Source organism: Bos indicus, chromosome 22, assembly GCF_029378745.1.
Source record: "Bos indicus isolate NIAB-ARS_2022 breed Sahiwal x Tharparkar chromosome 22, NIAB-ARS_B.indTharparkar_mat_pri_1.0, whole genome shotgun sequence".
In the NCBI taxonomy this organism is placed as follows: Eukaryota; Metazoa; Chordata; class Mammalia; order Artiodactyla; family Bovidae; genus Bos; species Bos indicus.
In genome coordinates this window covers 26,035,721-26,060,670 of record NC_091781.1, presented here as the reverse complement: position 1 = coordinate 26,060,670, position 24,950 = coordinate 26,035,721, and the positions used below count along the sequence as shown (strand labels likewise).

Sequence of the window (24,950 nt, the reverse complement as noted above, 5' to 3'; positions counted from 1 at the left end):
TGATTTTGGAATTTCATTCCACATTGTGAATATAGGAAGTTCCTTAACTGTATACGATATCTCTATACATCATACTCTCCTGTCATCATATTTTACATATTTTATAATACTTTAAACTTGTGCATGTGTAAGATGACTGTAAAAGAAAATGAATCTTATAAATCAGTTTACATTTGTCTAATATAGTATTCTTCATTCATTTGTAGGGAGCAAACATTTTTAAAAAAATTCATTCATTCAACAGTTATTTTTGTTTAGCTATTAGGAGAACTTGGCTGAAGATACACCAGAAAACAAACAGGCAGTTTTTACCCTCATAAATCTTATCTCTATTATGGTAGACACATATTCATTTGATTGTCATGCAAACAACTATGAAATTGCCCCTCTGATAAATGCTAGTTAGAAGAGTTAAATGAGGATTTGACTTATGGGAGGTCAGAGAAAGCCTCTCTGAGAAACTGAGGCCTAATCAGAGATAGGAAATAAACTGGGCAAGAGGGAAATAAGAAGGATCCATTTGATTAGAGAATTTTATCACGATGGATTTATTTTTCTTGGAAGGGGAGTGGTGGTGGAAAATGAGTCCAGGTACAAGGCAGATAACCAACCCCCTCCAGTATTCCTGCCTGTAGAATTCCATGGAGGAGGAGGCTGGTGGGCTGCAGTCCATGGGGTTGCAGAGAGTTGAACATGACTGAAGCGACTTTACACATGCACAGGCGGAGAATGGTGCAGTAGATAGTAAACTGATGAAGAGCGTATGTTTGGCTAATTAGCCAACCTCTCAGAACCTCAGGCCTCTGATCATCATCTTTACGTTATGAAACTGTCTCAGTGAGCGCTTGCTGTCATCATCATCATCACCACCATCTTCATCTTGGGTTCTAGCATTGATTTGTAGTTTGATTTTAGGCATATTATTTCATTACTTTGCGTTTCAACTTCATACTTCTATAAAATGGGAGTGTTGGGTTAAGATTACAAGCTTCCTCCTTGCTCCAACTTTCCATGACTTTTTGAGCAAATCTAAAGCTGGAAATTTCATGCCAGATATGGGAAGTTTGTATGCTGACAGGTTGGGGAAAGTGTTGTTTTGGGGAAGTAAATTTTGAAAAGAAGCACAGTTTCACCTTTTAGCAACTTATATTTCTATAAGTCACATTTTAGGAGTTTCTATTATCTTAGATTAAATTTTATAGCACAGATTTCTTCTGCTAAAAAGCCTTTAAAGTATTTTGGTGGGACATTTAATTTCCCATTACGGTTGGTTTCTCAAATCATTCCCTTTGTAATTGTCACATTTTTACAGTCCTGTTTAAAATGAATTTAGTTCTCCAACTAAAAATATCAAGCTGAGTTGGAAATGGAAATTCTAGGACTGTAAAATAAAATGATAAAAAAATGAGGCTTCAGGCCAAAATTTTCAACCACCGTAACATCTAGAAATATCTCCAGAATACTGTTTTCGTATTTCTTATAAAATGCATAGGAATAAGTATAAGATTCTTTTGGTCTAAGCAAAATTCTACAACATTTCTAAATCTAGAGGATGACTTATTTTATATCTTTGTATTTAAGTATTAATACAGAAATATTTGGTTTGATTGGAGCATCTTCTTCACTCTGTTTATGTTTCACTTAAATTACTTTTCTTTTAGCTTTAAAAAGTTTACTTTCAACTTTATTATATCAAACATTTAACCTTTTTTCTAGTGCTACAGGTATAAGAAAACGCATATGTTTTTTCCTACTTGGTATTTTAACAACTCACTCGGATGTTTTGTGTGATAAATACGCTAAGTGCTTATGTATATTTCCTCTTAACCTTTAGGGGATACATATTAAACATAGTAAATAGGCCAGGGACTATTGTCCCTAAATTCTGGGTTAAAAAACTGGGATGTTGACTCATTCAAAGTCAAATGCAGGAACTTTCCTGGCAGTCCAGTAGTTAAGAATTCGCCTTCCAATACAGGGGGTGTGAGTTCCATTCCTGGTCAAAGAGCTAAGATCCCACATGCCTCAGAGTCAAAAAAACAAAAACAAAACAGAAAACAGAAGCAGTGTTGTAACAAATTAAATAAAGACTTTAAAATGGTCCACATCAAAAAAATCTTAAAAAAAAGTCAAATGCATATTTACTGAATAAGAATTAGATTTTATATCTCCTAGCTTCTAGACTAGTGTACATTTTACAGTTCCTCCCTGATTTTCCAATGTAATAAAGACTCCTCCCAACTTAATAGAAGCATGCAAACCCCAACATGAATTAGATATGGTTAAATTGGCCAATCATTGTCTGATTGGCCTCAATGATTATAGCATTAAATGATATTTCATGTTGATTTCTTCTGCTATTTTTTTCTTGTGCTATTTCCCGTTTTATTGGCCTTGGTATGGTTATGCTTTTCATTTGTGAATGTCCAATTATCACGCCTTCATGTTGGATGGAAGACTGATCAGCATGGATTAATTAAGGTAGTGAAATAATTACATTTATTATGATATAACTATATAGTAACCAACATTAGCACGGCCTAATTATCTAGTGGTTATGAGCATGTGCTTAGATTTGATTGAAGTGAGTTTGAATTTGACCTTCAGTACTTACTAATAATGCTTGCTTTTGTAAGTTAACTTAATCTCTTTGAGCCTTAGTTTTTTTTATTTAGTAAAGGGAGATAATAGTACTTACAGAATTTATTTTTTATTAGATACAATTATATAAATGCATTGTATTTTATACATGGCAAAGCCTTGATAATTATTAACAACATTACTTTTATTGCTTTGACTATAAGACTGTGTACATATTGAATTATGACCCAGTCATCCTCCCTTAGCACCATGGTCTTATACGATGGGATCAGATCAGATCAGATCAGATCAGTCGCTCAGTCGTGTCTGACTCTTTGCGACCCCATGAATCGCAGCACGCCAGGCCTCCCTGTCCGTCACCAACTCCCGGAGTACGATGGGGTAGGTAGTGCCAGTTTGATGATATTCAACATCCTTCACTAGGGATTTATTGTACTCAAGCTGGAATAATAGAGCTAGTATCAGAGAGTAATCCTGCAAACAAGCAAGACAAAAGTATGAATAAGCAAGATGGCTTAATGGTGTTTGGGTTTCAGAATTCAGAGGCTCCTGGTGCTGCTTCTCCCTCTGCTTTTTATATATGTTTTTGTTTGTAGGCTGATAAATTCCCTTAATTAAGTTAGTTTGATTTGGGTTTATGTGACTCATTAATGAGTCCAGTAATACAATTTCTTAAACATGTTTCTTCATCCTTCAGTTAATGTTTATTACTCTTTTGTTGTCGTTTAGTCACTTAGTTGTGTCTGACTATTGTGACCCCCTGGTCACACGGCAGGCCTCTTTGTACCTCACTTACTCCTGGAGCTTGTCCAAGATCATGCCCATTGAGTCTGTGATACTATCTAACCATATCATCCTCTGCTGCCCTCTTCTCCTTTTGCCTTCAATCTTTTCCACATCAGGGTCTTTTCACTGTTTGCATCAGGTTGCCAAAATACTGGAGTTCCAGCTTCAGCATCAGTCCTTCAAATGAATATTCACACTTGATTTCCTTTAGGATTGACTGGTTTGATCTCCTTGTTGTCCAAGGGACTCTCAAGAGTCTTCTCCAGCACGACAGTTCAAAAGCATCAATTTTTCGGTGCTCAGCCTTCTGTATGGTCCAACTTTCATAGCCATACACGACTACTGGAAAGACCATAGCTTTGACTATACAGACTTTTGCCAGCAAAGTGATGTCTCTGCTTTTTCATACGCTGTCTAGGTTTGTCATAGCTTTCCTTCCAAGAAGCAAGCATCTTCTATTTTCATGGCTGCAGTCACCATCTGCAGTGATTTTTGGAGCCCAAGAAGAGAAAAATCTGTCACTGCTTCCACTTTTCCCCCTTTTATTTGTTATGAAGTGATGGGACCGGATGCCATGATCTTTTTTTTAATGTTTAGCCTTAAGCCATTCGCACTCCTCTTCCACCTTCATCAAGAGGCTCTTTAGTTCCTCTTTGCTTTCTGCCATTAGAGTAGTATCATCTGCATATCTGAGATTTCTTATTACTATTAACAGTTTCTATTACCTTTTTATTTACATGGTTATTTTCCTTCTTCCTGTTACTAAAAATCTTACCAGGTGGTGCTAGTGGTAAAGACTCACCTGCCAATGAAGGAGACTAAGGTCAGTCCTGGGTGGGGAAGATCCCCCGGAGGAGGAAATGGCAACCCACTCCAGTATTTTTGCCTGGGAAATCCCATGGACAGGAGCCAGGCAGGCTACAGTCCACGGGGTCTCAAAGAGTTGGACACAACTGAAGCAACTTAGCATGCACGTGTTACTAAAAAGTAAATTCCTTTTGGACAAGAACATTCAACCCTCTTTCCTCAGGTATTGAAAAATCCCTAATACCTAGTAGACACTCGGGTAATATTGGTTGAGTCAATGGATAAAGGGAGAAAGGGGGGAATTTTGAAAAAATGCTCTCTAATCAAAAGTGCATCCACATTTTTTTCCTGAATAGAGCTGGTAAAGATGCATATTCAGCATTTATTGAGAACTTAACATTGAGCTTAGTCATCATGGAAGATGTTGGACAGAGATTGTTAGTGTCATCTTCATTTTACACATGAGGAAATCGAGAAACAGTGAGATAAAGTTACGGTGGTAGATTCTGTAATCTACCCAGATCAGCCTTTGAGAACCAGCTATACCTCCTGTTGGGCTTCCCTGATAGTTCAGTTGGTAAAGAATCCACCTGCAATACAGGAGACCCTGGTTTGATTCCTAGGTTGGGAAGATCCCCTGGAGAAGGGATAGGCTAGCCACTCCAGTGTTCTTGGGCTTCCCTTGTGGCTCAGCTGGAAAAGAATCCGCCTGCAGTGTGGGAGACCTTGGTTTGATCCCTGGGTTGGGAAAATCCCCTGGAGAAGGGAAAAGCTACCCACTCGAGTATTCTGGCCTGGAGTCCGTTATTCTGGACTGTATTGTCCGTGGGGTCACAAAGAGTTGGACACAAATGGGTGACTTTCACTTGTTTCCAGTTGTGTACCTTCTGTTGTTTGAGGTGCTTCCAACAATCAGTACTCAGGGTCAGAGTTGCCTCAGATGAAGAGAGTACCCCTTTGTGCAAGGTCGTGTCTCCTTTCCAGGGGGACATCTACTATCTGATGTAGAGGGATGAAGACCCAGCATGCTTGTGCAAATTAGGACAGCTCTAAGGATTATCCCTGGAGAAGGCAATGGCACCCCACTCCGGTATTCTTGCCTGGAAAATCCCATGGACGGAGGAGCCTGGTAGGCTGCAGTCCATGGGGTCGTGAACAGTCGGACATGACTGAGCAACTTCACTTTCACTTTTCACTTTCATGCATTGGAGAAGGAAATGGCAACCCATTCCAGTGTTCTTGCCTGGAGAATCCCAGGGATGGGGGAGCCTGGTGGGCTGCCGTCTATGGTGTCGCACAGAGTCGGACACGACTGAAGAGACTTAGCAGCAGCAGGGATCATGCCCACTTCAGAACTCCTTTAGGGTAGTCAGAGAGTTCCCTTTAAGCTGTATCCCAGCTCAGCTTTTCCCTTTGGGTGTTTCAGCTTCCTTCCTGTCTCTTCCCCATGCATTGATCTCAGATAGCTCATTCATAGACCAGAGTGAGCTTTCCAGGGAAACCAACCTGCTATGGTAACTTCTGAAGATCCCTCCCCAGTAGAGAAGAGGCCTCTCTGAGGAGGTAGAGCTGGATTAAACCTTCAGGCTTGGGAGAAGTATAGCTCTTAAGTCTGAGCAGAGAAAGAGTTAGATTTTTTTTCCTAGGGTCTTAAAAATGATTGTTGCAGCTGGAAAACAAGGAGCTGGGAGGAGAGAGTCTTGAGAGGGTTGTGGGCCCCAGACTGTGCATGGCCTTGTAAGTCATAGAAAGAAGCTAGACTCCTATTTTCCATTGTTTCTACCCTTCTTTATGCTTTTGCACCAGCACTTCTCCTCCCCCTGTCTCTGGCTGTTCTGCCTGGTAGAGCCCATTTGTGTCCTATGAAATTGTACTTGAATTTGTGTTTTCTTTCAGAATGCTATTTTTAGAAAGATCCTTTCATTCTTACCCTTCTCACTGGCTTCCTACTGTAATTATAGTCCCAAAAAGCAGTTATTTTCTGGGAAAAGGATGTTTTGAGCTATTATTTGTGACTTAGTCAATTGTGTGTAGTTTAAGAAATGTCTTTCTTTATCCACTAAAAAGGCTAGACTTCCAGTTGCTATGATTCAAAGGCAATGGGGGATATTCCCTTGAGTTCTGTGTGATTATAAAAACCTTCTTAGACATTTTTAATGATTATAGTTTATACCACATTGATTTACGATTGGGAGGTCATTCAAATGACCTCTAGAATTCAGTAACTTCTAGGTCATGAAGAGGCACAGATGGGCTTTATGCCATCTTTGTATCTGATAACTGGCAGGTATGTGTGCGTGTGTGTGCACTCTCTGGATAAAAGTGTAAATGCTAAAGGTTTTCGTTTATTTGGGGCAAGTGTCATTCCTTGATGGGAGAAACTTAGTATCTGAAATCTCAAATGTAGAAAATGCAGAGATAAGTGATTCATATGTATGCTGCAGGCTTTATTTTCTTGTCTTGTTTTCCCCAGTATTTCCTGACACCCTAGAACAGTAGTTCGCACCGTTTAGTGCCCATAGTAATTACTTGTGGCACTCTTTAGATCGAAGGCTCTCTGGGAAGCTATTCTAACTTTGTAGGTGAAGCTCAGATAGCTGTTTTTTTTGTTGTGGTGGTTGCTGTTTTCAACTTCTACTCATGATTTTATTGACAAGCAGGGTTGAGAAGCACTGGTCTGTTAAAATACCTAACAGGAAGGTATCTGGGAAGTGAGGGTATTTCTTCTTTGTCTGGTGTCACAGTCTCAGCTTTAAAAAAATTTTCTGGGATCATTGTTCTCGTTTCCAAAAAGACATTGAATTACCTAGAATTTACAGCAGCATTCATCAATCAATGTTTTTGCTTCTTCACTTTCTTTGGGCTTCTGCTTAGAACTAATCATATGTTAGACAAAGTAAGAGTTCCATGCCTCAGTTTGTGTATGTGTGTGCATAACAGAGAGAAGAAATGAGAAAAGAGAAGCAATATTCATGAATGCAGTTTGAAAAAAATGGTAGAACTTTGCTAAGTATTCTATGTCCTTGTCTTTTATTAAATCTCTAAATTCATGGCTCCTCTGTCCATAGGATTTTCCAGTCAAGACTACTGGAGTGGGTAGCCATTCCTTTCTCTAGGAGTCTTCCCAACCCAGGCATTGAACCCGGGTCTCCTGCCTTGAAGGCAGATTCTTTACCGTCCAAGCTACCAGGGAAGCCCAATGCGTATCACCAGAGCATGTAATTTCACCCATTACACAGTAAAGCAGCAGAGCTTCTCATTTTGAGGGATGTACATTTGTTACATAGTGTTAAGGAAGAAATTCACATAGAATACAAATGAATGGTGTTCCTTGAAGTTGTACAAGGCGGCACATTTGCTTTGCGTATAGGGAAGAAGGACTTAGAGCAGTGGTTTTCAACCAGGGCTAATTTTGTCCTTCAGGGGACATCTAGTAATATCTGGAAACATTTTTACATTTTTGGTTTTTACCTTTGGGACAGGGGTAGAGAATGGGGCTGCCACTAAACATTCTGCAACACACAGAACAACCTCCTATAAAAAAGGAATTATTCTGCCCCAAATGTCATTCACACTGAGGTGGATAAACTCTGACAGAGATGTAGCTATGCTGCATCCACAAATTTCCCATGTAAATTTGGAGGTGAGGGCAGGAATCTTATGCATCAAGTGCTGTATTCTCAGTGCCTAGCAGAGCAGTTGGCATACAGCGGTTGCCCAGTTATCTTGGGGATTACTGAATGAGTCAACAGTTTGGACTGGATAACCTTGTATTGCCAGACCTGGAATCTAGGCAAAAGGATTACAAGCAAGAACTGAGTCCTGCCTGTGTCTGTGGTTGTCCTTACATGGAAACTACAGTTCAAGGGAGACTCACTACGTAGGTGATGAAAGATATTTCCATGGATTTTCCATGGTGCCTGGCATTCTCTAATTCAGTATCCCTTAAAGTTTTGTCTACCTGGGCTGCTTTAGGGATTAAGGCTTCATTTCTCCTCTAACATGGGGATATTAGTTTTAATTAGTTATGGGGTGAGTACCACTGATGGAGTATAAAATAATCATAGGTAATTTAAGATTAAATAGCAGACATATACATCAAACATTTTTCGTTTTTAATTCTCTTTCGGTACTTCAGATTAAGTAAAAAAAAAAAAAAAAAACACCTAGATTTGTGCTTGTATGAGTTTATAAATTTTAACTTTCTGTTATTTCTTTCTTATAAAAAGAGACCAGATTTCATAACCCAAGATTCAGCTGGTTAAAATGTCTGTGTAGAACTTAATTGTTGAGGTTTCAATGTATTTATTTTTTAATGGAATGTGGTACTTAGTTCCCATTTTATAGTAGTGAGAGAACATATTATCTTAAAATACTTTGAGTTGAAAAGTCAGTTAAAAATAAGTGCAAGTAATGCATGCATATGAAAAAAATCATGAACATATCACTTGAATGACTTGAAAAACTTTGAATTTGTTTTTTGTTCATTTGGTATCTCCCCTTGAGGAAGATGGACTCTTGAGAACACCAAGCTGGGTGGTTCTGACAGAGGCAGCATGTTCTGGGGATGTGTTTATGTGTCTGTGGGACCACGTGGGAGAAGACGATGGAGGCTGGGAAAGGGCACCCCCCAAAAGAGTGAGCAAGCCTTGGAAGGACACACTGTCCTTTTAAAGGCCAACTGCATCAACTTCAAACGTTCAGTTCTTCCCACGTGGCTGTCTGTCGGGGCAGCACCAACATGCCTCCTGGTTTGAGAGGCCTGGAAGAGTAAGAGGGGCTATTGTTTCATGGGGCAGTCAGTCCTGCTGTTTTGAGTCATGGAATTCTGAGTCATGCGTCATAGATTCTCTTAGTCAGCAGGACCTCAGCTGTCCTTTAATTCAACCATTCCTTTGGGCTTGAAGGCATTTGCATTCCCATTGCCATAAGTGGTCATTGACCCCTACTTCACCTCCTCTGACACGGGGGCTCCTTCCTGAGGCTTCCAGGCCCATGTCTGTGTAACTCCAAACCTAGAGCTACGTTTGTATAAGCCTCAAATATCTCTCCCAGGAATTTTCTTTTGTTTCTTCCAGCTCTGCTCTTTGGACCCCCCAAAACAAAGTCTTATTCCTTTTCTATGACACTCTTATGTTTGAAGAGAAGATTTATATCTCACTTGAGTCATCTTTTTTTCACAGGAAAACATCCCCAGGTCCTTCAACTCTTCTTCCCATGGGATGCTGTCTGTCCCACCTCCCATCTTGGGAGCTCACTTCTGAATGAGCTGTTGGTATGAATCCATTTTAAATTGAAGCACCTAGACCTGTATAAAAATTTCCAAGTGTCTCTTGGGGGAGAAAAGTAAAGCGTGACAATCGCATTCTTTATTCTAGATCCATTTTTTTTTTTTTACTATATTCTAGGACTGCCAACTTTTGGGCAGTTTTATCATATCATTCTTGAACAGTCTTTTTAAAGAAAAAGAATATAACTGTGCCACGCTGTCTTCATTTTAAACATTTTTTTAATAAAAATATGTGTGATTTGTGTTATGTGCATGTAGGAGGACATTTTGCAGGGAAGTAAGAGTAAACTGTTAAGTACCAAGAGAAATTAGAAATTTGAAGACATATGAGATATCTGACATCATGTGCAAGCTGAGAAGCAAGACATAAGTTTTATTTTTCCTTAGCCTGTTTTTAAAATTGTACATAAATATGCACACACACATACATATACATATATGCATACATGCTCAGTCACTTCAGTTATGTCTGATTCTTTGCAACCCTATGGACTGTAGCCTGCTAGGCTCCTTTGTTCATGGGATTATCTAGGCAGAAATACTGGAGTGAGTTGTCATGCCCTCCTCCAGGGGATCTTCCCAACCCAGGGATCAAACCTGCATCTCCTGCATTGTAGATTACCACTGAGCCACTAGGGAAGCCCTATATGCGTGTGTGTGTGTGTGTGTGTGTGTGTGTGTGTGTAGTGGTTTAGTTGATAAGTGGTGTCCAACTCTTTGTGACCCAATGAACTGTAGCCTGCCAGGCTCCTCTGTTCTGGGATTTCCCAGGCAAGAATACTGGAATGGTTTGCCATTTCCTTCACCAGGGAAGCACATATATATGTGTGTGTGTGTGTTATAGGAATAGGAAGTGGCAACCTGCCACACACACACACACACACACACACACACACACATATATATATATAAAATAGGAGCATAATTGCTTTACAATGTTGTGTGTATACATAGCTATATGTATACTATATCCCCATCTTTAGCCTGTTTAAAGGGAGTATTTCCTCCAACTTTGGTCCTTGAACCACTTACATTAGCAATATCTTATCAGGGAGGTTTTGCCTGAATATCCCATTTTGCTGTCTCATCCATCATTCCCTGCTATTGCTTTTCCCTATTTTATTTCTATTCCTGGCTCTTACTGCTTCCAAGCATTTTATTTATACATTAAACCAATGGATTAAAGCAGGGACTTTGTTTTTCACCAGTGTATCCACAGAAGTGAGCACACAGCATAATATCTGTCACAATAAGATTTTGTTAATGAATAATTGAAAAAATGAGTGAAATAATTCTTGGGATGTTAATTACATATGTAGATTCCTGGGCTCCACTCTGGACCTGCTGAATTAGAATTTCTGGCTGTGGGGCACAGGATTCTAATAATTAATCTGTGTTCTAAAATTTTAGCAGAACTATTTTTGAATAAGTGCACACAATGTTCAGTACACCAAAAACTGAAACTAAAATACAAGAAGCAAATTTTTGGAATGTCAGAAAATGGTTCTTCTCTTTTACATTCTTAAAAGACATGAATCTGTACCAAGCCATTAGAAACAACCGTTTCCATATTATGTTTTAAGTCATTTGCATATTGCTGACCAATTTGGGATCACTACCTCCCAAACCATAACATATGCTATAAAGTATGCTTGTCATTTAAAGAGGTAAAAAGGACTTAATAAAACCTGTTTTGCTGTATAACTTAGTGCGCTCAGCCTGGTGCTCTGTGATGACCTAATGGGATGGGATGGGATTGCAGTGGGAGGGAGATTAAAGAGGGAGGGCCTATGTATATACTCATGGCTGATTCATGCTACTGTATGGCAGAAACCAACACAATATTACGAAGCAATTATCCTCCAATTACCAAAAAAAGAAGAAAAAATCCCTTTTTGACTACAATGCCACTATAGCTTGAGGAGTCCCTCTTACTTCCTAAATCACATTCTCATGCTATTATGATAACAAAGATCTATACATATATGGGAACTTGTAGGCTACTGTAACTTACCAGACAGACAGATGGGAAGATCATTTTTAAAAGTTAACTCATTGCCACTGGGGTATAGTTTGTGAAACTTGTTCAAGATGCTGACCTCAAAAATCAATGCATTGGATGGTAGAAATAAAAGAGCTACCTAAAAGCTTCCTATGGAAGGAGACACTCTTATTTTCCTATAAACTTCATTGCTAATAAAATAAGGGGGAAAAGCAGTAAGAAACAAACAAGATTAGGAAACCCAAAATGGTTTTTAAATGAAATTATTTTTCCCAGACATTTCCATGAAGTCTCAGCAGCTTTGCAACCACCAGCTTGTTGGAAATCAGCCTGGTTTTTGACAGTTTGAGAAACCATTCTGTCTGCCCCCTTTTCTACTTATTAAATTAATTGTACTGTTTGTTTTTCAGAACTATCTGAAGGATGAGCTAAGCTGTTAAATCCCATGGTGGTTTGGTCACTTAATTCTGCCTCCCAGGTCTCTGGACTGGACAAAACCCCTGTTTTTACCCTTGATCATTGTACAAAAAGAAGGTCTGGCATTGCGTAATACAAGCAGAGTGAAACAAAATCACATACAAAAATTACTCAATGCTGCGATTCACCAAAATATTATCTATTTAGCATGATGTTTACTTAATTTTTACCTCCAATTAAACTGCTGGGTCTTTAAAAAAGGTAGAAAGAAAAAGGTGGTGGGCGGGGGAGAGGAAGAAAGGAGAAAGAGAGGGAGGGAGGTAAGGGAGAGGAGACAGCATGCAGGCTCCTCTGTCCTTCACCATTTCCTGGAGATTGCTCAGATTGGTGTCCGTTGAGTCAATGATGCTATCTGTCTCATCCTTGGTTGCCCTTTTCTCCTTTTGCCTTCATTTTTCCCCAGCATCAGGGTCTTTTCCAGTTGAGTAGGCTTTTCACACCAGGTGGCCAAAGTCCTTAATGACAATCCTTAGTGACAGTTTTATATAATCTCATTTAGATATTTCAAGACTATTCCTCCCCATAGTTCAGAATGGTCCTGAAATATGAGGACTGAATAGTGTTTAGTCCAAAACATGGTGCAAAGTGAGGGAAATTTGGAAAGTAGATTCTTCTGTCAGTTTCCCCGCTAAATGCTTTGCATGCAAGTAGAATCCAGATGCCCAAGCAGCTAAGCTTCTCAGAAACAGGATTGAGCCACCCCATCGACCCGCTTCTGTCCACTCTAGTGCCCTGAGACTTGCAGTGATTCATCAGATGAACTCCTTGCCATCTGAAAGAGCTAATTTAGTGTCATCCCCAGGGTGGTGGTATTGATGCATTAAGAAATTATAGCTCTTGGAGTAGTTAATGAAAAAAAAAAAAACGCAACGGACATTTAACTGAAAATTTGTCATGTATCCTATGGTTCTGAATTTCAGCAACTTCTTCATTGTACCACTGTGACATGTTTCTTGTTCGTTCTTTTGTTTTCTTTTAAGAAGGAATAATGTTAGAGAAAGGAGATGAGCATTTGTTACCAGAAGCTTCCAGTGATGAAATGTGCTAGACAAGATGTAAGAGGTCCCTTGTTTCCACTTTCATTTGTCACTGCTCCAGATCGCTCCCTCTAGCTAAGATTTATTCACATAATTGATTTATTGAGTCAGCTTCTTAAAGACAACAATTACGTTATTTTTATTTATACATATATTTGCTTTTATATATCTTACTTTCAGATTTTTACAGACCTTGGGACGTAAAGAACATTCACCCTACGTGTGTTAGGTTAGTGGGTGTTGAAAGGGTAATTTTAAGGATGCCAGTTTTTGCTTTGTCCTTAGCTGCATACATGTGCATAAGCTGCTTTGATTATATCCATGTGCAGTCACACGGTAGTAGTGCAAAGGGCTAACAGTGATTTGAAAAGAATGACCTTTTCCTGTGTGTTCCTGCCCAGTGGTCGGCTTTTCTAAGATGGATCGTGTCCATAGGCTGCACTCTCACTGTAGATGGATTTACAGAAATGCCCTGCAGTTTTTTGTTCTAGTTTCTTTCTCTATTGGGTGCTTCACTCTGGTGCTGTCATTCAGACCTCACTCTAAGGATAACCAATGAGCAGTTAAATGAGTTGAATGATTCTTTTTATGTACTCTATTTAAATGACACTAACCTCATTGCCACATGAATAGGACAGGTGAATTATTTCTTTATGCACTTAAAAAAAGTCCAAGCAGTAAATGATACTGTTCATAACCTCAGCCTTTATTGCTCTGTTTCCTACACCAGGGAATCATTTTGAAAATGAACTTGTAGAGGTCCTATTTGTATTCCAATGGAAATGAGAACTTAGTAATATCAATAGTAAAATTGCATAGGCTTTCGAATAAACAGATCATGCAGAAAGGGAGAAGTAGTTTTGAAAACAACACTAGAAAAGATCAATGATGAGAATACTGGCAGTTTGCACCTTTGATAACTCAGGACTGTCACACTTTCACAATGTCCCTGACCTGTATCATTTATATATACTATGAAAGTATGTTGTAGACCTACTGTGTGCCATACATGAAGCCTGCAGAGGCAAATATTCACTTCCTGTCTTTGAGATATTCTGAATTGGGGGTTTGGGGACTGCTCATTATCTAACTCAGAATGAATGATCCTTGCTCTTTTAACAAAGGGCATTCTGACTAATAAAATAGTCTTGGGCTTGTAGGGAAAATGTGTCATTCTGTTATACAAAGACCTTCCTTCTTTTTTCATAATGGATTATTTGCATAAAAGGCCAGAATGCTAAGTGAAGTAGACATCTACAACTCTGAGTAAACATTTCTTTCCAGTCCTTGCTTCCTGGTTTATGATTCCAAGCATTTTTGAAAGAACTTTGGCTTGGACATTGGGAAAGGACTACAAGTGAGATACAGACTTTCATCTATTTTTAAAATGAGATATAGATACTTTGTAAATTTACTCTTGTGATACTTTTATATCACTTACTGCTTTCCATAACCTAAAGAAAAGGGCTTTTTCTGTATCCTCATTTTATAGGTAAGGAATTGAGGTTCACACTGAGTTTCTTTTAGTCAAAAGCTACTGAGTTTCTGAGTTGAAATACAAATCTGATTGATGTGATCCCCAAGACCACGAGAAGCATGACATTATGGAAGGAAGGAAGAGGGTAGCTCCTACTCAGAATGTTTCTCAAATTTCTATACAGTAATATATTTTCCCTACATTCTTTTAAAACCTGTGTGAGAAAGGTGTGGGAAATACAGTGGCAGGGACTTTTAAATATGCACAATGAAGCAGAGGGTTTAATGAGGTGGAATGTTAAGGTTTTTAAACTTGATGGTTGCTATAAGGTGGGAGTGCAATGGAAAATGAGGTGGTAAATTTGGATAAACATTCCAGGAATCTTCTGGAATAAAAGAGGTTTCTCCTCAGTATTCAAAGTTCTTGAAATCTCTAGTGCCTGGTCAAAATAACAAGCCTGCTAAGAAAAATAAATAAAAACGAGTAAGTCATTCCATGCAGAGAAATAAATGGTACCAGCAGGTATTTAAAGGGGGTGACAGTTCTGGGTCTCTGCACCTCATCCACTCGGAGCAGATCAGTTTCTCAGTGGCAGTTGCGAAAAGATCTATAAAATGTGATAAGGTTAGTAACCGTGGCCAACTTTGTTATACAGCATCCTCGGTTAAACATAAATGCCTGGAAAAAGAGCCTTCTTTCTTGCATTTTGAAAAATTAGTTGGCTTAGTTGGCACATGTTACCAGCAGCTGTGGCAACAACAGCAATCTGGTGAGAAGCCGGGTAGGCACTGACCATGAAGCTCTATCTTCATGACAAGCAGACTATTTTTACTCAGATTGTAGGTTTCTTTGGGATGTCTTGGAGTTATGGAACTTATGGAAGAATTAGTCCCTTTCCTTGATATGCAGGCTGGCACAACCCCTCTTTATTTGTAAAAATGTTAAGCTCTGGCTTTGGCACCAGTAACATTAGGAGAGATGGTTGCTTTCTGATGGGGTGCAAAACTTCTCCTTCCTTCTCTTCTGGGTTCTTTGGTTGGTCTAATAATTAAATTAACATGAGACAGGCTACAGAAGAAAAACAAACTTAATTTTGGATTCAGGGAGCTCCATAAAAAAGAAAAGAAAGAAAGAAAGAAAAATAGGAGATTCAAGGTCAGTCAGTCACTTGTGGCGTATATACCATCTTGAGTTAAGGAGATGGGCGTAGGAGACTTGGGCTTCAAAAATGTAGAAGCCAATCCATAGGCAGGTGAGAAGAGCATGTTTGGTAATCCGATGTTTGCCCTGCCATGCAGATATGTCTCCCAGATATAAATATTATCTCTGATAATAGCTCTCTTCTAGGTACAGGCCCTCTATCTAAATTTTTATAGGCAGTGAAAGTGAAAGTGAAGTCGCTCAGTTGTGTCCGACTCTTTGCGACCCCATGGACTGTAGCCTATCAGGATCCTCCCTCCGTGGAATTTTCCAGGCAAGAGTACTGGAGTGGGTTGCCATTTAGGCAAAAAGCTTTACCTGAGTCTGCTGGGTCTTAATTGGCTTCAGCTGGAAGAAATCCACAAGGTGAAATGGCACACTCGGGGGTGGTGGTGTATGTGGCTCCCTCCTCAGCGGCAACCTATCTCAGAGAAATTGTGAAGGTTTCATGCATTGAGAAGTTAGGATGAGAGAGTGTGATTTTCATTTAGAACAAATAAGCTAACAGCAAATGGGATAGTCCCAGAACACCTGTGAGCACAGTGCGGCTCCCTGAAGCTCTCAGGTGGGGAGGGAGGTTCTTAAATCAGTGAAGCAACACTTCAGGGCACTACTCTAGGGCCCTCCAAGACACAGTTGTTTACCATTCATATGATCACAACAGTAGTTCTTAAAACAGTAGTTATTAACCAAAGCTGTTCCCTGATTCTCTTAGGGTCTGGTGCTATAGAATGAGAATATTTGTGACTCCTTGAACATTGCTAAGTTGAAGCTGAATCTCCAGCGAGATGGTGTTTGGAGGTGGGGCTTTGGGAGGCTATTAGGACTTGAGGGTGGAGCCTTCAGGAATGGTATTAGAGCCTCTCTAAAAGAGCCCCACAGAGCCCTTCACCCCTTCCGCCCTGAGAGCCCAGCTAGAAGACCACCGCCTGTGACTCTGAAGAGCGTTCTTACCAGGCGCTGAATCTGCCAGCGCCTTCATCTTGGACTACTGCCCAGCCTCCAGAACTGTGAGAAATAAATTTCTGTTGTTTATAAGCCACACAGTTTACGGTACTGCTATGACAGACTGAACAGACTGAGACATCCAGGAAATCATCTCACTTCCCCCTTACTTGAAATGCTAGGAACTAAGTCTGCGGGAAGACGGTTGGTGACTTAATCACGGGTCTACACCTCCATAGCTTTTACCAGCATAATTTGTCCTCGTTATTTTTCATATTGGTGAGTGTGCTTCCTTGCCTTCATCTGTTATTTGCGATATGTTTTTCATATTTCACAGTGGTAAGGATCCTATGCTTTTGTTAGTTTGTGCCCCTTCCCTGTATACATCAGGCTTTAAACAAATACCTATAAAACAACTGAAAAAGATAAGTGATACCATTTTTAAGGCAGATTTACTTGGTAGCAAGATCTCTTCTCAAAATTACGCTAAGAAGCTTCATGCTATCATTTCCCTCATGATTCGTGGCTCCAAATATAATGAGAATTTGTTTCTCTGGCCTGGTAGCAACTTCCTTTGCGTAAAATCCTAATTAACCACTATGAGGAGATTTAGGCCTTAGGTTGGAATTATTCATTTTCTTCTACGTTATGTTCATATTTTAGTTTTTATTTACTTCTCCTTAAAATGGTATTCACTTCCTAAGAACTTTTAGTGTTTTGAAGTTTCCAGTGGCTGATATTACCTTAAATTATGAGAATTTAAATTTTTTTATTTTGCCAAAAGAAAATTTAAATATATCCCATCTGTAAAGTTTCCTCTCTTGAGATTCTAAAATCACGTTATACATATTATACTCATGATCTTCAGTGATTTAACATTAACACTTAGTTAAGTTCTACTGTGCATCTCAAAGGCAAGGCCAGATTCATGTTGATTTTCTCCATTGAGTTGTATAAAACTCAAGAAAAACGCTAAATATAATATCATTTGCTGGTAACTTCTGATTTAAGAGATACTTTGTTAAGAAAATTTAAAGTATGAAATAATTCTGATAAAACAATAAAAGCAAATTGAACACACTTTCATAAGAAGTTCTAACGATTTTCATAGAAATGCTTTTGTCAGTATTCTCAACTGACCATGAGTTTGGTCAGTTGCGCTGGTGATGGTCAATTTTAAAATGGTATATCTTTCCTATGGAAAAAACTTGTTTGGTTTTTAATCACAGCTGGTAGTTTATTCAATTCATATTTGTTGACATTGTCACGTTTTTTGTTTGTGCTTGCTCTAAATGTGTTTTGTCCCAACACCTGTTCAATAGATTTAATTGTTTGCATGCAGATCTTCAGTATATTCCACAAGCATCTATGTTTTGTTTTATCTCAAACAGTGAGTCAAACACTAATTTCGCAAAAATAAAGTATAAGATTTTCTAGAAGCCATAGCAGTGATATGAAAAAGTATTTTCAATGATGACTAGTTGGTGCTTTGGATTCAATTTCATAATTACTGGAATTGTTTATACATGTTCCTTTCCCTTTACCCAAGATTGTTATACATGCCATAAATATATGTTGCAAAGTTTAATAATTATTCAGACACAGCTATGAATCTTAATTTTATTTAGCACACTGAAAACAACTAAAAAATAATATTTGGAGTTAGGCAGGTTTGGATTTAGATGCTGTGTTCATTAGTAGGACTCAGTTTTAGGAAACAATTCACTCTGCTCCTCTTGAAATGTTATAGAACATAGGGTTTAAAGACAAAAGTGATTAAGGTGATGGCCAAAAATTAACCTAATTTAGACTTCTCTGCTAATGAGTCTTAAAGGAGTATTGAGTGAGATGTTGTGTTTTTCTTTTTTTTGCTGTGGTTGCTCTCAAATTGGTAGGTAGAACTCACAGCCCAAATCAGAGATGAGCCTAGCGTTGCTGAAACTTGGCCTTTGTTCACTGGTGCCTGATAGAAACGTGGAGAGAGTTTTGGGTGGAGTAGGAAAGAACAGCTTTATTGCTGTGCCAAGCAAAGGGGGTCACAGCAACCTAAAGCCCTCCTAAATGTGTGCCCCACCCTGGAGAGGGTAGTGAGGAGTCTGACAGTATTCACAGAGCAGGGTGAAATCAGCTCATGGACATGCTTCTGATTGGCTGGTGGTGAGGGACATGGGAGTCAGCATCATTAATCATCAACCTTCTGCATCCAGCTGGTCTGGGGTCTGCATGCTTGTGAGCAGCATACAGTTAACTTCTTCCACCTGTTCTGGGTTTCGGTATCTGCAAAACAGCTAAAGCACGCGGCTCAGAATATTGTCTATAGTCCTTGAGGAAGAACTAAAAGTCTTCACCTTTGTTTAATGGCTGAAGTATTTTGTCTTGCTTGACTGTTTTCCTTTCTTTCTGCATTTTCTCACTTCTGGGATTGAATTTATTCTTTGGCTAAAGTTTTTTTTTTTTAAACAGACAAAAGGCAGGTGGAGGACATGGGTGGGGAGTCTATTCTGGGATGGCCTCACAGGGTCCTGCTTGGTCACACTAGGATACCACTCAGGGGTTTCTCAAGAGTTCAAAGAAGCCAGATTACCCCAACCATTACCTTAGCTGCCCAGTTTCTTCTACATAGAAAGAATTGGGGCCAGGAAGGTGAGAGTGGCTCTTTGAAATGTTTTGGCTTTGTGCCATGCTCATTGTTGGTGATAAGAGGGGATTCTCTTTTCCCTTTGCAATGTCAGGGAAGGAGTCCAGTGAAACATTAGCACAGATTGATGTGCCTGAAAGATGGGAAACTGGCAGTTTGTTCCCTGTTTACCTGAATCAGTGATGACTTCTTATGCTGATGTGAGCAGGGCAGAAGAAAAGTGGAAGGAGAAAGTAGTGTTGGCCAGTAGAGCAGCCCAGACTCTCACCATTGGGCCCAGCAGGAGTGCCTGAAATGTCCTATCTATCAAGCAGACCTGGTATTAAGTATCTGGGCTCCAGCTGTCTTGCTGGTACCTCACCTAGGGGTTTTCTCAGAGCAGCAACAACAGGAGCAAGATGCTCTGGGCCCTGCAGTTATGGGTGGGAGCTGGGGACTGCACAGGAGCTGATCCAACTGAAGATCCAGGCTGTACGAGTGGGTTCTAATTCCAGGATGCTAGAGAGATAAGTGGATAAAAGAAGTGATGACATTGCTCTCCTCATTCCAACTCCTTTCAGCATAGTTATGGCCAAAAATAGTGAGGAAGGGAGTATTTTAAATCAGCCTGATACTTAGTGATAAACAGTGACTTGAGTCTTACGGAATAAAATAGCGTAGAATGGTGGGAATGGAGGATTTGGCAAAACCAAGTTGAAAGCAACATTTGAAGGAAAAAAATAAAATCACTTCAGGCTAATGTTCCAACTGAGGTAAGAATCCTTGATCAACCAGTCACAACTAGTCTAGAGAGCTCCATGAGGCCTCCTCTATTTTATTTTCCCTGCATGTAGACCCCTTGTGCCCACTAATTTTCTTTTTCCCAGTAATAGGCAGAGTGGTTGACGGGGAGATTATGGAAGACTGCTTACCAAGGAGAAATTGCCATGAGATGAAATACAAGGAATTTGTGAGGGTGGAGAAACTGTTACAGTTTTAAATTTTGAATGGACATTGCCATAAATAGAAATCGAGAGATGCAGAGCTGCAAAGGCTGGTATTTTCATTCCACTGTGGAAATCAGGAAATGTATGATAATGTTATCTGACAAAGAGATTCAGAGGAGCAATGGAGACAGGAAAGGGAAATCAAAGTGAACATTGATGAATGTGGTTGAGAGTATTGGGTGTTGGGTATGCACCATGGTTCTTCCTTTCATACATATGCTGGGTTCGAAGCACTCTTATGAAAAGTCATCTTTCATGTTAAATGAAGATCATGTTTTTGTGACATATCTATTTGGTAGTCATATCTCAAGCTATTAAAAATCACATTGTGATAAAATACTGTTTTGATATGTGCTCACTGTGAAATCGTATATAGACAGTTTCTGCAACATAGCAAAATTTCAACAGAATTGGGTAAGTGAAATTTCTATATTTGTAAATAATATAGACATAAATAATTTTACCAGTTTCCATAAAAACATTAAATTCTTATACCTATTAATTACTATAAAATTGTCATTTTGTTAACTTTACCATAATATTGCTACTGTTATTTAAAACATATTTTACAAGAATGTATAGCAATGCCAAAAATATTGGGGAAATTTATTCTTTTCAAAGCATCAGAATGTATTTATTTGTTGCTATAGGTGTTTTATTTCTCTGATAACCTTGTTTTTCTGTGAAATTTGTGAGTACTCTTGTACTATTCCAAACTCTAGGGGTAGTGATAAATGTAGTTCCAACTCATAAGTTTGTTTTTACCCCTATCGATATAGACTTTATGGTCTTCTTCAAAGTCTTAGGTATAGTAAGGGATGTATTTTTAATTCATAAATTTCAAGCCTTCTTTCATTTTCCCATGGCACTTTTCCTCTCAGAAACATTTCAAGAAGACAAGCTCCTTTCATTACAAGACACTGTGTTTTGGATGTGTGGACATAGAAAGATGAGTTAGACACTGATTCTTCCCTCAGGTAGCTAATGTCGGAAGTTAGCGGTTTAACCATGACACTTTAAATTGCAAGAAGCCTAAGGCAAGGGAAACTTTTCATGCTCATAACTAAAAAGGCTGTGGAGTTGTTCACATTGTGGCAAAGACATTGCAAAATCACGCAAGAGTTTGCTGAACTAGTTCAAAGTAGCAGTCGGCACATTTTGTGATAAACGTTACAAAGATGACTGACTGCTGGATTCGTACTGTGACTTGATTCATCCTCCCATTCATTCACTCATTCATTCACCCAGTACTTACTGAACTCCTATGACTGCCTGACTGTTGGTACTGGGGATACAGAGATGAATAAGACAAATTTCTCCCTTTATGTGAGTTATAGTCTAAGCTAGGGAAAAAACTAACAGCCAAACCAGTGAAGAGATGAAGTGTCGGATGGTGATATTTCTTTTTATGAGAAGTAAAAGCAGGGATGTGGGCCACTATTATATTCTTGTGTAGTCTGGGGAGGCCGCTCTGAAGGGGTTACATCAGATTAGAGATGGGAAGGAAGTGTAGCTATGTGAGTATCTGGGAAGGAGCCATTGAAGTGAGAGGAAGAACATCTGCAAAGACTCTAGAAAAGAGAGTTTGGCATGTATCCTAGGAACAGTGAGGAGATCATAGTAAATCAAATGCTTCATGGAAGTCCTGTGCTTTTTTTCAGTCTCTTTGGTATCACTGAGCGTACCAAGCTGGAATTTGCTTAGCGGCTTTTTCATGGCCAATAAGAGATTGCTTCTCTTGTGACCCCATTCAGAATTCCTCATCCAAGAACCTGAATTAATATGTTTTAGTTTGGCAGCCTTTTTTTCACAAGTATTTAAACTTTTGAATTTCTTGGAGGTAGTGATCACTCCCAAACTTCATTATTTTCTCCTTAGCCCCCATCATCTCCTTTAATCTTGTTCAGGAGCTGGGTCTTCTCTGGACCTTTACTGTTTTGCCATTAAGCCTCAGCAATACTTGTTGGGACTAAATTCAGCACATTCACATTATTCCCTGTTGCTTCTCTCTGCTATTGTCTCTGTGGATGGATGAAATTGTGTATGTTAGGAAATTATCATCTTCATGAGTTTGATATTAGGTTTATGTTTTCTATTATAATATCCTTCAAAAATTCAGCTAAGCATACTAGCTAAAGGTTTCATACTTAAACAGTTAAATTTTTGAATGCTTCTTATGTTTAAATTATAGTCTGCCTGCCTATATTTAAACTTGAGGTGGCAGGTGGCAGATGATAATATGCACCGATGTGTCTGCTAACTACTCCTATCTAGTCTTGCCCATATGGTAGTTTTTCATACTCTACCCAGAGATTCTTTCTGAAATAGAAATTTGATCGTACCATCTTTCTGCTTAAAATTACTTTCTGTTCCTTAAGATTGCTTCCGATTATCTTGGATGAAGACCAGCTCTTTACACAGTTTACAAAGTTTCAGTCATGTCAACCTAACTAACTTGCAGGCTCAACTGGGAACACAGTACCACCCCCCGCCCCCACCCTTCACCAACTCCCATTCACTGACCTTTACCCTCATTTTCTCCAGGCCTTCCTGACCACAGAGCCTTTGCACGTGCTCATCTACCTGTGCCCTGTACACGATCTTGCCTCTTTGCACAGCTGCACATTCTCCCTGATCTCAATTCAGTTGTCACTTCATCAGTCATTTTTGCTGGGTGCATCCATCTCCTCCCTCTAAATAGCACTCCTTCCTTCCTTCTTTGCACTTAGCATATTTTCAATCTTGTCTTTATTCGTGTGATTTGTTAATGTCTTTCACCCTGTATGAATGTAAGCTCCATGGTAATTTGGACAATATCTTTATTTGCTTATCACTGTGTCCCATGGCTTAGCCCTGGGCTGGGTATATGGTAGGTACTTGATCAACATTTGTGGTATGAAGAATCAAAAATGAATGGGCAAGAAATAATGGACAGATGAAAATACGTGAATGTCCATAGCAGATCTGCTCAATAGAACTTTCTTCAGTGATAGAAATGTTCTATATCTGCCTGATCCAATATGTTAGCCTGAAACCACATGTGGCTGTCGAGTACTTGAAGTGTGACCAGTGTGACTGAGAAACTAAATATTTAATTCTATTTCAGTGTAATTAATGTAAATGTAAATCACAGCATGTGGCTAGCAACTGCCATTTTGGAAAGAACAAATCTGGACAGAGTACTGTCTCACGTGGCATTTCTGATCCCTATAAAACATGTACACATACACATACATTTTGGGTACTATTCAGATATATTACTATCCCAATGTAAATGAGTTTGCCTAGGTTAAAACGTACTCAAATTAATATGCAAAACTATTAAGACAACTAAAGCTGTCTTTAGCCTAGCAGAATAAATAAAGCCACTATTCAAATATGGACTTCCCAGGTGGCTTATTTTCTCTAGGCCTTCCTGGCTCAGTGGTGAAGAATATGCCTGCCAGTGCAGGAGATGCCAGAGATGTGGGTTCAATTCCTGGATCAGGAATATCCCATGGAGGAGGAAATGACAACCCATTCTGGTATTATTGCCTGGAAAAGTCCATGGACAGAGGAGCCTGGTGGGCTACAGTCCATGGGGTCATAAAGAGTTGGACACCACTGAGGACGCATGCACCATCGGATGCATTATTCAATTAAATGAGGAAAGAACTGATTTTAAAGTTCAACAACTCACAATCTTCTAAATCCAGGCACTGGAAAAAAAATTTCTGGTGAAATGTATTATTATTATTATTTTTACTCTAGTGTAAGGTAGGCTGACATACTCACTACCAATAACTCCCTTTTACTGTAAACAGCTCATTACTTAGTTTTAGATTCACCTTTACCATGGGTTTCAAATTTTAAATAGAATATTTGTGGCCATTTTAAAGAGTATCCACCCCACTCCAGTACTCTTTTCTGGAAAATCCCATGGACTGAGGAGCCTGGCAGGCTGCAGTCCATGGGGTCGCTGGGAGTTGGACAGAACTGAACGACTTCACTTTCACTTTTCACTTGCATGCATTGGAGAAGGAAATGGCAACCCACTCCAGTGTTCTTGCCTGGAGAATCCCAGGGACAGGGGAGCCTGGTGGGCTGCCATCTATGGGGTCGCACAGAGTCGGACACGACTGACGTGACTTAGCAGCAGCAGCAGCAAGACATTTGTAATTTAAAAAAATCTTCTCCCAGTATGGGACATTACAAGCTATATTGTGCTTCAGTCAATGCACAGTTTTTCCTCTGCGTTTCTTTCATTTATATGAGGATTTATCCAGTTGCTAATGTGCAAGAAATATTGATATTTATTTTCTTATGTTTTCTGTATAAACCATTGTGATCCTTGTAGCATCTTCATTTATCATTCTAGTGAACCATATAACTTTTCATTGATATTTTAATGAGACAAGCAATATCTCCAGTTTCTAACTAAGCAATTTAGATAGTACCTTCTGTTAAAATGGGCTCCAGGCTGGTTTTGCTCACCATTGTATCTTAAGTGTCTAGCATGGCACTATGCACACAGTGGGTGCTGGGTGGGGTCATTCCACATATTGCTAATAATTAAACTGCCTCTTTCTGGGAGAGCAGGCAGGATAGGGCTTCCCTGGTAGCTCAGCTGGTAAAGAATCTGCCTGCAATGCCAGAGACCTGGTTTCAATCCCTGGGTTGGGAAGATAACCCTGGAGAAGTGAACGACTACCCAATCCAGAATTC

General features: G+C 39.3%; 1 protein-coding gene across 8 annotated transcripts in view; it reads left to right on the top strand.

Moving 5' to 3' along the window:
- CHL1 (cell adhesion molecule L1 like) overlaps positions 1 to 24,950 on the top strand; it is a 357,768-nt gene that overhangs the window by 180,339 nt on the left and 152,479 nt on the right. The window contains exon 1 of one of the 8 annotated variants that reach the window (XM_070776314.1): positions 16,123 to 16,901. The exons of the other annotated variants lie outside the window; for them this stretch is intronic. The gene's annotated coding sequence lies outside the window, so the exon portion shown is untranslated. Of the gene's footprint in view, positions 1 to 16,122; positions 16,902 to 24,950 lie in introns of those variants that run through there. 8 annotated transcript variants of the gene reach the window in all.